At 40.3% G+C, this 11,420-nt stretch overlaps 1 pseudogene; it reads left to right on the forward strand.

The window, feature by feature from the left end:
• The first annotated feature begins 2,087 nt into the window (after positions 1–2,087).
• On the forward strand, positions 2,088–3,363 carry LOC101577799 (annotated as a pseudogene).
• Positions 3,364–11,420: the final 8,057 nt, after the last annotated feature.

An 11,420-nucleotide genomic window follows, 5' to 3' on the forward strand; every position in this document is an offset into this window, starting at 1 on the left:
ATATATAAACAAACAGAAAGAAAGATAAGAAGGACTGAAATATTAAAGCATATAAAAGGCCAGTGACTGCCTTATGGAAAGCCCCTGGCTGACATCTATGGTACGATGGGTTCTGGGTGGCCTCAAATCCTAAGATTCTGAAGTCCCAAAATGTCTTGACTACTTGAAACTTGGGCTTGGTGGTAAGAACACATGTTTTCATCCTTGGATGGCCAGAATGATGCAGGTGGACAGTGTTGGGGTGTCTCACATGGCCTGTGCCCAGCACTTCATGCTTCCAAGTTCTCTGGCTCTCTTATTGGGGTCTGTCTTTGCCAGAAAGCTTCTTATTAACACTTGATCTGATATTTTAGATTATTTATTTATTGATTTATTTGATGCAGGGTCTCACTATGCAGTTCAGATTCATAGTAATTCTCCTGTCTCAGCCTCCCCAGCACTAGGATTATAGGTGTGCATCACCACACCCAGTTTCAATGGCTGGCACAGTGCACCCAGGGTTCTGGGGCCAGCATGGCATGCTGTAGTGGGGATCAAACCCAGATCCTTGGTTTGCCAGGCAGGTGCTTAGAGCTATGTCCTTAGTTTCAACACTTGATCTTTACAATTTTTCTCCTTTGAATTCAGCCTTTTTCCAACAAAAGCCAACTTTAAAGTAGCTATTACTTCAAAGTATGTGGAGGGCTACCTGACCAGCTCTCCTTGAAAGAAGAGGGACTGTCTCCATTTTTACTGAGCCCTACCCTATTTCCTCATATTGTTATGTAGAGAGCTGGCTAGGACTTCTGTTTATCCTTCAATTGGTCTTAAGCAATGTATATTGGTCTAGCTGAGGTGCTGGTGATAGTCTTTGAAGGTGGTGTGCGCGTGTTTCCCTGGTAACCTATACCTGCTACTCTTTAATGTGAGCCAGGTCGAGACAGGACAGAAGAGCCAATGCTCCACTCCGCCAGGTGGGATTGAGCCTCAAGACAGAGGCTATGACTTTCTGGGGCTTGAAAGACTACATCAAAGCTGAAGCACCAGACTTACCAAAACATTAGATACTATATAATGCAGATTACTCTCTCTGCATATCCTTTCTGCATATCGTAGAGGTAAATGTAGGCCATCCACCTAGCTCAGCTGCCAGTGGTCACCTACTTTCCACAGTTCTCAGTCAATCCTCCTCAAGCCACCCCTCCACTGAATAAAACTGGGTGAGGCCCTGGGTCACTCTCTTTGTTCTGGAAAGCCATCTTTGTGACTGGACTTAGAGCCTCTTGACTCCCCAATGATTGAAAATATAATTCAGTGTCTTTATTTTCACAGAGGGTTGCATTGAAACTGGTAGATTGAAATCAACTTGAAGGGATTCCAATAAAGTAACTTTGAGATTACAAATATTGGCTTCTTGGACTGAGACAAGGCCTGGAAGTGTCTCCTACAAAAGTACAGTATAACAGGTAAGTGCGTAACTCAGAAAGACTTTGTCTCAAAATTAGAAAAGAAAATTAAAATAGACTTCAGTGTGAGGACAGAAGGAAGAAAAAAGATAAAAGCAGGCAATCAAGGAAGAAAGGGGGAAGGGAAAGAGGGAACAAGAGAGAGAGAGAGAGAAAGAAAGAAAGGCTCTGACTAGTGTAGTAATATTTATTAACCTCTCTGGAATGTTTATATAATAATATTATGTATCATATAACATAAAACTGTACTATTATGATAGACATTAATATTACATTAATATTAAAATCTTGGCAACTTCCTTGGAGGAGCTTGATCAGTGCTGCTGCAGTGAGCTTTGGAGGAGCTCGGATCTTCTGGTCTTTGCAGTCAGCGTGGAAGGAAGAGAGAGTCTTGCTACACGCTGCAGCTGCTGCTCCTCCTCTGCTCTTTCATATTTTCTGCTGCCATGACCCACTGTCATCTGCCTTGGAGCCAGCAGAGTATGGACTGAAACCTCCACTAACTATTATGCAACGTGTCTCAACTTTTCCTCTAGTGAAGTTATGAAGCCTACACTTTTAATCATATTTTAAATCAATACAGATGATTAAACTCTACTGAAGAATACAATCAAGTGATGGATTTTTCTTTAGAGTTTAAATATGGAGGCTAGGGGGACAGATGAAGTTGACAAAGTACAAACTAAATTTGTATCTGCTTGGAACACCATGAAATACAATGAAAATAAATGTTAGCTGCAAGATCAGGATGCACAATAGATGATAGTGTAATTGTGGGAAGTGTCAAAGAATTTCATAAAGATTTCAGTTCCAGAGTATGGCTGACCTACAGGGAAGAATTTCCTCAAATCAAAGGCTCCACGCTGATGACAGATAGCGGGTAGGGCAGCACACTGAGGACCGGCCAGATGCTGCTGGTGCAGGGTCTCGTCCTCCACTTCCTCAGCAGAGCTTGGACCTGGCCTGATGCATTAAACATTGAAAATTTAGACTCTGAGTCATGGACTTCGCACACTGTGAAAAAGTTTACTGCATCCTTCGAAGCGTCACTTTCAGAGAAAGAGAAATCAACACTCCAACCATTTCTCTGAAGGGAATAATTGGGAAATACTCAGATGACCATGAAGTGCGAAAGAAGATTTATCATAGGCAAATCGTTTCTTGGTTTGGCGACTCCCCCTGAGCTCTTTCGCTTGCATCAACTAATAGAATACAGAAAGAAGTCCGGGAAAAAGGCTGGAGACTGGTATGGACCAGCAGTAGTTGCTCACATTTTAAGAAAAGCAGGTGAAGAAGCAAGACACCCTGATTTACAAGGAGGAACTGTTTATGTTGCACAGGACTGTCCAGTTTACTGTTCCAAAGTGATTGATAAACTGCATGCTTCCATGACCTTTGTTAATACAGATGACAAGGCTGTTATTATTCTAGTTCTTGTGAGACTCTTGGTGAGAAAGAACCAACAGCGATTACTTAGTTTGTAAAGGGTGTGTTAAGCCTTGAGTACTGTGTGGGCATTATTTGTGGCAAACCTAAATGGTCCTATTACTTTGCTGGATTTCAACATGACAGATTGATTTACATGGACCATCATTACTGCCAGTCTTTTGTAGATGTCAGCATAAAGGATTTCCCTCTTGAGACATTCCACTGCCTTTTCCTAAAAAGATGTCATTTTGAAAAATGGATCCTAGCTGTACAATAGGATTTTACTGTCGAAATGTTTGGGATTTCCAGGGAGCTTCTGAAGAAATCACTAAGATGCTGAAAATGTCATTTAAGGAGAAATATCCCTTGTTTACTTTCATACATGGACATTCCAGAGACTATGACTATGGCCAATGAGGAGGACTTTTTCTCACAGAATGAAAACAAAAGATTAAAAAGATTTAGCACAGAGGAGTTTGTTCTACTATAGGGATGAACACTTGCTGAGACCTCATTTGACAGAAAAATGAAGAGTAACAAGTGCATTCAAAACTGCTTTTACTAATAGATGAATTTTATACCTTCCCTTAAAAAATTTTGGAAATACATGAGTTTAAAGATATTTTTCTGAAGTGACTGAGTGACTCCTGTTCTCTAACAAATATGAGGTGTTTTCTTTTCTTTTCTTTCTTTTTTTTTTTTTTTGAGGTGTTTCTAGTTGCATTTCTGTCCCCTGCAATCTGCTGCTGTGTGGCCCCAGAAGTCTGCAATTACCAGGTAGTTGCAAAGCCTCAGTGTCTGTCATGACCAGGAGGGCAGAGAAGGAGTCTTCAGTGGTACAAAGAGCCCTGCTCTTCATGGAACTGGAAGGCTCTTTAGGATGTATCTTAACAATTAAATAGTACAATCCTTGTTAGCTATGATGTGCACAGAATTATATAAGCAGAATTTTTGCACTAAGGTGATATTTAACCTGATTTTATAATGGCTCCTTGTTATGCTTGCAGGTACATGTTCTATGAGGAGTGACAATGAAGTATTAGCTTTTTCCACCGATGTAAAGGTTATATTATTAATAGTATCCACATCCATTCACTCAGCTAAAGGAAATACAAAATAGTAGTAGTGTCATTTCCTATCTCAAAAGTGGAATTTTAGGAAAAGTCAGCTTTCGTGGTTTTTAAATCCGCAAATAAGTACCAGAGAAAACATTGGTAGATTCTGCTCTAATTTTGGGTACAGTAGAGTACTAGTGTTTAGAAGGTGAGGCCATTTACAAGGTAAATCTGCCTTATGTGTTTATGTGCTATTTAAAGGCAAATTTGCAATGCAAAATATCAGTTATTATTGAGCCAGAATTATAAAATAAATACTTTAGGGCTGTCCAAATAGCTCAGTGCATTAAAGCGCCTACAAGAAGGTGCAGGGACTGAGAGTTCGATCTCCAGGCCTACCAGGCCAGCCCTTCCCCCACAGTGCACTGAGATGGCAATTGAAACTGGGAGTGGTGGCACGTGCCTGTAATCCTAGCTCTTGGGAGGCTGTGAACAGACAGATCACTAGGAGTCTGATCTAGTAGTGAGACCCTGAACATCCTGTAAACCCTTCCTTAAAATACAAAAAATAATAATAAATAAATAAATACTTTAATAAAGATATGTGAACCTAAAAAAAAAATCTTAACCCTGGATAAATTATTGCTGTGAAATTTCAGATATAATTAACCAATGGGGAAGAGATTTTAGAGTCACACTTCCCACACATTGTCTTAACTTGTAAGGCTGGTTTCCCCAAATACTCTGCAAGATGTCTTAATTCTTAATTTTTACTATGGGCCAAAAAATAGTGGAATACTAGATAAACATCATGGATTCTAAACCCTAGCAAGCATCCATGCCTGAAGACAGCTGGCCTTTTTGGTCTCATGAGTCATTTTCTTTTCAGCTGAGCTCTTCAGGTCACCACTCTAAGTCACTTTGCCCAACAGAACTCCTTGACTGACACGAACTCTGGGGTGTGATGCTAGCCTCTGCAATTGAAATGCAACAAATATATTTTTAGTCCAGAGTGTCATCTATATCAGATCAAATAAGATTGTTTGATCCTCTGGTTCTGAAATTGTGTATCACTGAGCCTTTACTTGTGCCCTGGGAGGAAAGTAAATTGATTAATGTGTGACATTGTCAAATTGCTCATTTTTTGTCTGAGCTAAACTGGTCAAAGATCAAGTGTGACATTTTCATTGTCCACAATCTTTTTGTAGGAAATAGCCTTATGATGTTGTCCTTTACAATAAAGATAGATCACACTAGTTCTCTTCTGGAGCCAAATACCCACAGTTAATTGTGTTTTAATTATTTTTTTTTTATTTGTAGACCATTCCATTACTTCTTCTTCTTCTTCTTTTTTTTTTTTTTTTTTAATGTATTTGGTAGAGGGTCTCACTATGCAGCTCAGACTCATAATGATCCTCCTGATTTTAGCCTCCCCAGTGCTGGGATTACAGATGTGCACCACCCCCCGCTAGCCTCAGTTGCTGGCTCAGCATGCCTGGGGGCATAGCCAGTGCAGCATGTGGGATTACAGGTGTGTGCCATCATACCTGGTTTCAGTGGCCAGCTCAGCTTGGTGCAGGACCAGCACAGCACGTGGTACCTGGGATTGAACCTGAGTCCATGTGCTTGCCAGGCAGGCGCTTAGACCACTGAGCTATCTCCCTGGCCCTTTGTGCATTTTATTTAACAAAAAAGTACACACAGGAACTAATTGATGTCCATATCTTTACTTCAGAGAAGATACTTCTTTTAGGTGTGGTTAAAACTTGTTCCAGGGGCTGGTGAGATGGCTCAGTGGTCTAAAGCACCTGCTTAGAACAAGCTTAGCAAAGCACAGGGACTGCGGTTCAATCCCCCAGCACCACATGCCAGCCAGCCCCGCCCCCTGGTGGGCTGAGCTGGCCACACACACACACACACACACACACACACACACACACACACATAAAAAAAAAAAAAAAAAAAAAAAAAACTTGTTCCAGACAGAGGTATTCTCATGGCATATTTCTCTTCTTGCTTGTATTAATGTATTTGATAAATGTTCATGGGATAATCCATTTAAAAATGTTTATTGCAGTAGAAGACACATTGCCATTAATCTCCTTTAGAATATTCCCATTGCTTCAAACATACTTATCCCATCCTTCTTGCCACTTTCAGAAGCAGTACTAGATAGAAGTCCTCCTCTGTGCGTGCCTTTTTTCTGGCTGCCTCTATGTTCTGACAGTTTCTGTCAAATAAAAACATGAGTACCCTCATTCAGACATTCATGAACCTGGCAACACACTTCCGGTTCTTCCCTAGAGTCAGAATGACCATGAAAAGGAAGTGTTTTGCATCCATTCAGAACATCAAGGCAGCCACGACAATCACTCCCAGGAGAGGACTTCCAGACTGCTTCAGGAATGGGCAAGATTGGGGAGTCAAGCATGTTTGAAGAAAGGGAGAGGATTTTGAGGGAGATTAATGGCCACCTCTTTTACTGTAATAATTTTTTGAATTGAAACACTATATTTTTGCCTCACACTGGGTACGTGAAGCCAGACATCCTGCTTGGATTAGTGTCCGCTGCACAGGTGCAGTGAGGAAATTGGGAGGCGAGAGGACAGGTACCAGGGAGAGTCTCGAAACGGCCTCTACACCTGAGCTCCTTCCGCTGGAATGACCGTGAATAACTCAGGTGTCACCAGAGTCTGATGTAAAATTGTGCCCTGTTCCATGCAGAGCCCATGTGAGATCTTTGATCTACCCTGAATGTGTACCAAATTCCCCCACCAGCTCTGGAAGGAGGAAATCAGAACCCTCGGGCTCCCCAAGTCTTCCTCTCCAACCCAATCCTCACCTAGCCATACCTTCCTTACATACCCAAAGCCAGTCCAGAGTACAGTTAGGTGTCCCCTCCCTAACTGACACAGCTAATTAAATTCTTATTGTGATGGGCCAGCAGAGATTAAGAAGTCAGTGTTGGCAAGGACATCCTTTTTACTGCTTATTAGAATATAAATAGGCCATGAAGTTCTTATGAGCAGAAAGAGAATATTCCAACAAGTGCCAAACATTCCATCTTTTCATTATTACAAAATTAAATTTGGAACCGAATAAATTGGGAGATGATTTGCCTTATAATATGAATATGATTGAAGTTGAAATTTGAAATTAGAATGACAAAGCAAATCTAATCACACTTTAAAATATAAATAAGAATACTTCATGATCACTTCAGAATACTAAATACAGGGAGATTTTGTAAAACCCCATTACTATAGATTTATTTTACCATGATCTTAGGCATCCAATCAAATTCAAGATGCTCTCCTCTGAAAGTATTAAATCATTTCCAAACTTCTGTAAGTGCTTAAAAAATATCCCGATTTTTAGTAGAAAATGAAACATGAGTAATAGAGTGTTTTCTATTATTTTGTCAGAATCAAATAACCAAAGGCATTTCTCCATATTATTTTCTAACTTACATCTCTGGGTCTGGATTTGTCTTTATTTCAGCAAAAAATCTCATTTGGTTTAGCAATAGTCACATCAGACAAAAAATGAAACCCTATCCACTATCTCCAATTTTATTCTGGGTGCATTTGTAATTTTATATCTGAACTTTGTGGAATAGCAGGCCAGATTTTCTCTATTCTTACCGTGGCAAACAGAGTCAGCTCATACGTACTGAAGCCCTGCCAGTGCAGGCTTGTGTAGTATTCAAAGATGCAGAAAATTGCCACTAAATCTTCTGTTCCTGTATTCATTCAGTTGAAACTGTCCTTTGTCAGTGGACATCTTGAAGTAAATGTACATCAAAAGAATTGCAGAAAGGGATCAAGTGACCAACAGAAATACATTTATGCCAAATTCAGAACAACACTGTCTTTATAAGGAGTTCTGTATGTTTTGGCTAATATTTTATCCTGTCAGAATATATAACCAGGGAGGGTTGCTTCCAATGTCCCTGAATTTTCCTTGTTTCTGAGGCTAGTAACTTAATGTTCCCTATAAGATTTATAAAACCTATTGCCATCTTTATCTAACAAAAGCTTTTATTTTTAATTTGCAATTTTTAAAGTATTGGAAAAAGAGAATGAGAGACAGCTCCAATAGATAGTCACATGTACTTGACTATGAGAGTTTGATTGCCCCTCTGGAAAAAAAAAAAAACTATGCAATTTTCCTGTCTTCAATTTCCATTATTGCTTTCCAGCTCTTATCTCTGGGGATTTGGCACACACAAAAAAAATTCTGAGAAATGAGAAAGGCTCTTTATTGATAACCATGAGATAGGCCTGGCTCATTTTGGAGATGAAGTATCAAACATAATTTCCCACTTCCCTTAACAGCAGTCAGCCAAGATGTTGGGGTTGCTTTCAATTAAGCAAATGTAAGCTCTTAAGGAGGTACAGAGAACAAAGTAATACCTCTTCAGAATATCTTTGGTCCTTCTGTCTGAAGAAGGCACTCAGATGTGTGCTCCATGGAAGCTCAGGGTCATCTCACCCTTGGGTGCGGCCTGCCTTCTTCTGTTTTCACCGTCTGGTTTGACTCTGTGAAGGTCCACCCTGCCTGACATGGTGAGATAGGATCAGTTGTGTTTCTTTGATATGTGGTCTTTTTCATCCAGGCAGGAGGAAACTGTCCCCTTGCCAGCCTCCTCTCCTCCTGGAGCTGATGAACTTCACTCCTGCTAAAGGTTTCATCCTGCTTGATAGGTCCAAGAGCTGTGGGATGCCCTGCATTTTGTGTTGTCTGTGAGAGGGACAAAGAGAGGAGAGAGAGAGAAAGAGGAGAGGGGAGAGGGGAGAGAGGAGAACGAAGAGAGGAGAGATAGAGACAGAGACAGAGAGAAGAGAGTAATTGAAATTCACTCTCAGCTCTCCTTCAAACAACAAGGTGGAACTAGCCCTGGGACAGGTTGCTGAAAAACTTTTGGTTCATGAGAAAAGAATGTGAGAAGGGATGGGGAAGGTGCCTGGGTTTTGGAAGACACAAGGGGTACAGGTCTGTCTTTGAATGGGTGGTGGAGTTGTGACATCATATTCAGCACTGGTGCCTACTGGCAGCTGTGCATCTTCCGGTGGGTCCCCTGGCAGAGTGTGGTAACACACTCCTACTCTGTAGACTGGAGGCCCCATCCACTGGCTCTTTAGGAGGCTCTCTGAGCTATTTAGCAACCTTTAATAGATTCATTTTTGGATTCAACTATCTCATACACTCTTGTTTACAACTGAGATTCCTGAGAGAAATACAGATGGAGTAGTTTACTTAATGACATTTTTTATTCAACACTACAATTTTGTAATTTTCCCTCTCCCAAAGACTTGCATTGAAGACATATTTTTATTATTTGTTTTTTACTCTGCACATTTTAAAAACGCATTTAAAGCAACATAAACAACTTCTGAAGAATTTTCCATGATATGCTTATAGTGATTTAGAAAGGAGATGCATCCTGGATGTCTATGGCATTTGTTAATCAAAACATACATAAGTATCATTTTAAAGAAGAACAAGATACATAGTGGCAATAAAGGAGCAGGGAATATGGAACATAATGAAGAGCATGAAGTGACTGTCCTTGCTCCACACTGGCATTTTGTGTATTGAGTAATAAACCATATCTAGTGGCCATGCAATGCAGAGAAGAGAGAAAGATTAATGTTAGACTTTGGGACCAAGGAGGAGAGAGTGAAAAAAGAATCTGAGAATGATCTAGAAGAGAAAGTAGGTTCAATATCTCAAGATCTCAAGGTAAAGGGGTGTATTTGAGGTAAATCATAGTGCTCAGGCCCCTCGGGCTCCAAATAGGAAATTCTGTACCTTCAACAGGGGGTCTCTCAGAAAGCAGAAGCCATCTTCAAAGGACAGACATGGTAAAAGCAAAAAAAAAAAAAAGAAAACACAACACACATAAAAGAACAAACAATATGTACACTGTCTTGGTTGCTTTCCCACCACTGAGACAAAATGCCCTACACCCATAATTTTGGAAGAGGTTTGTTTTGGCCCACACTTTCAGTCCATGATCACCTGGTTCCAAGGCAGGGACAGAATGTAGAGGGGCCTGGTGGAGGGAAAGCCTCTCAACCCAAAGCCACCAGGTAGCAGAGCGAGCAGAGAGATTTGTGGGACAAGAGTGCAAACACCCCAGTCACACTTCACTGGCTCCTCTCCAGCCAGACTCTCCAGCACAGTCAGCAATGTGATGTAGCACCCCTGATCCAGTCACCTTTTCAAAGCCCCACCTCCCAGCACATGAGGCATTGGGGAGACACTGTCGATGGCAACCATAACATTCATCAACTTACATACACAGCTTTTTTGTTACTTGCGGGAGTCCTTGGCTTAAGAATCTTTGTTCTAATTTTGTAAATTGCATATTATTTACTTCATCATTATCCCAAAAGGAGATTATTAAATAGTCTTGTTGATGGGATATTTAGCTTGGTCCTACTCAAAGAAAATCAAGAAGACATTCTTCCTGTCAAATGGGAATTTACAATTCAGCTAAGAGGCAGTGGCCCCATCCTTGCCTTCTTTCCCTCAATTTGCACAGTAAGAACTCACTTTCTATTCTCAGCAGGAACTGGATTGAGAAGGTTAGAAGGTCGTGATCCTTCATCTTTCCTTTTTAAAATGTCAGTATTCTAGCAGTGCTCACAAAACTAGAGAAAGGACCTTAAAATTTATGTGGGACAGAAGAGAACCAGAATACCAAAAAAAATCTTGGAAAAGTAAGAGCAAAATGGGAGGCAACAAAATCCTGGATTTCAAATTATATCACAAAACTACAGTGATTAAAAACAGCATGGTACAAAAACAGGCATGTGGATTAATGGAACAGAAGAGAGGGTGCAGAGACAACCCCACACACATTCAGGAAACTGACATTTTACAAATAACAGATGAAATCTAGACCCATGTATCTCATCATATACTAAACCAAATTCAAAATGGATCAAAGATTAAATGTTAAGGTGGAAATACCAAATCTGCTGGAAGATGGGTTTAAAAAATGCTTAAATTAATAGCAATAACCTTCTGAACAAAACCCCAATGGCACAAGAAATGGTAATGAGAATCAACAGAGCCATAGCTAATTAAGAAACTTCTGAACAACAAAGGAAACAACCAACAGAGTAAAAAACAAAACAAACAAAAAACAAACAACCTATAGAAAGGGAAAAATTTTGCCAGCTCTTCCTTAGATAGAGGACTAATATTTAGAGCAAAGTGCTCAAAATATTAGGCTCCCATAATAAAAGATCCAGTCAAATAATGGGCAATCAAATGAATAGACACTTCTCAGAAGTAGTACGAAGAGCCAGAAAATGCATTAAAAAAAGGACAGTTATCTCTGGCCATGAGAGAAATGTACAGTAAAACAACACTGCGATTCCATCTTAGCACAGAAAGAATGACTATCATTAAGAAATCAGATAAGGGGCCGGGGAGATGGCTCAGTGGAATAAGCTCCCTGGCAAGCACAAGGGCCTGA

This window comes from Octodon degus, unplaced genomic scaffold, assembly GCF_000260255.1.
Source record: "Octodon degus isolate 3935 unplaced genomic scaffold, OctDeg1.0 scaffold00177, whole genome shotgun sequence".
Classification (NCBI taxonomy): Eukaryota; Metazoa; Chordata; class Mammalia; order Rodentia; family Octodontidae; genus Octodon; species Octodon degus.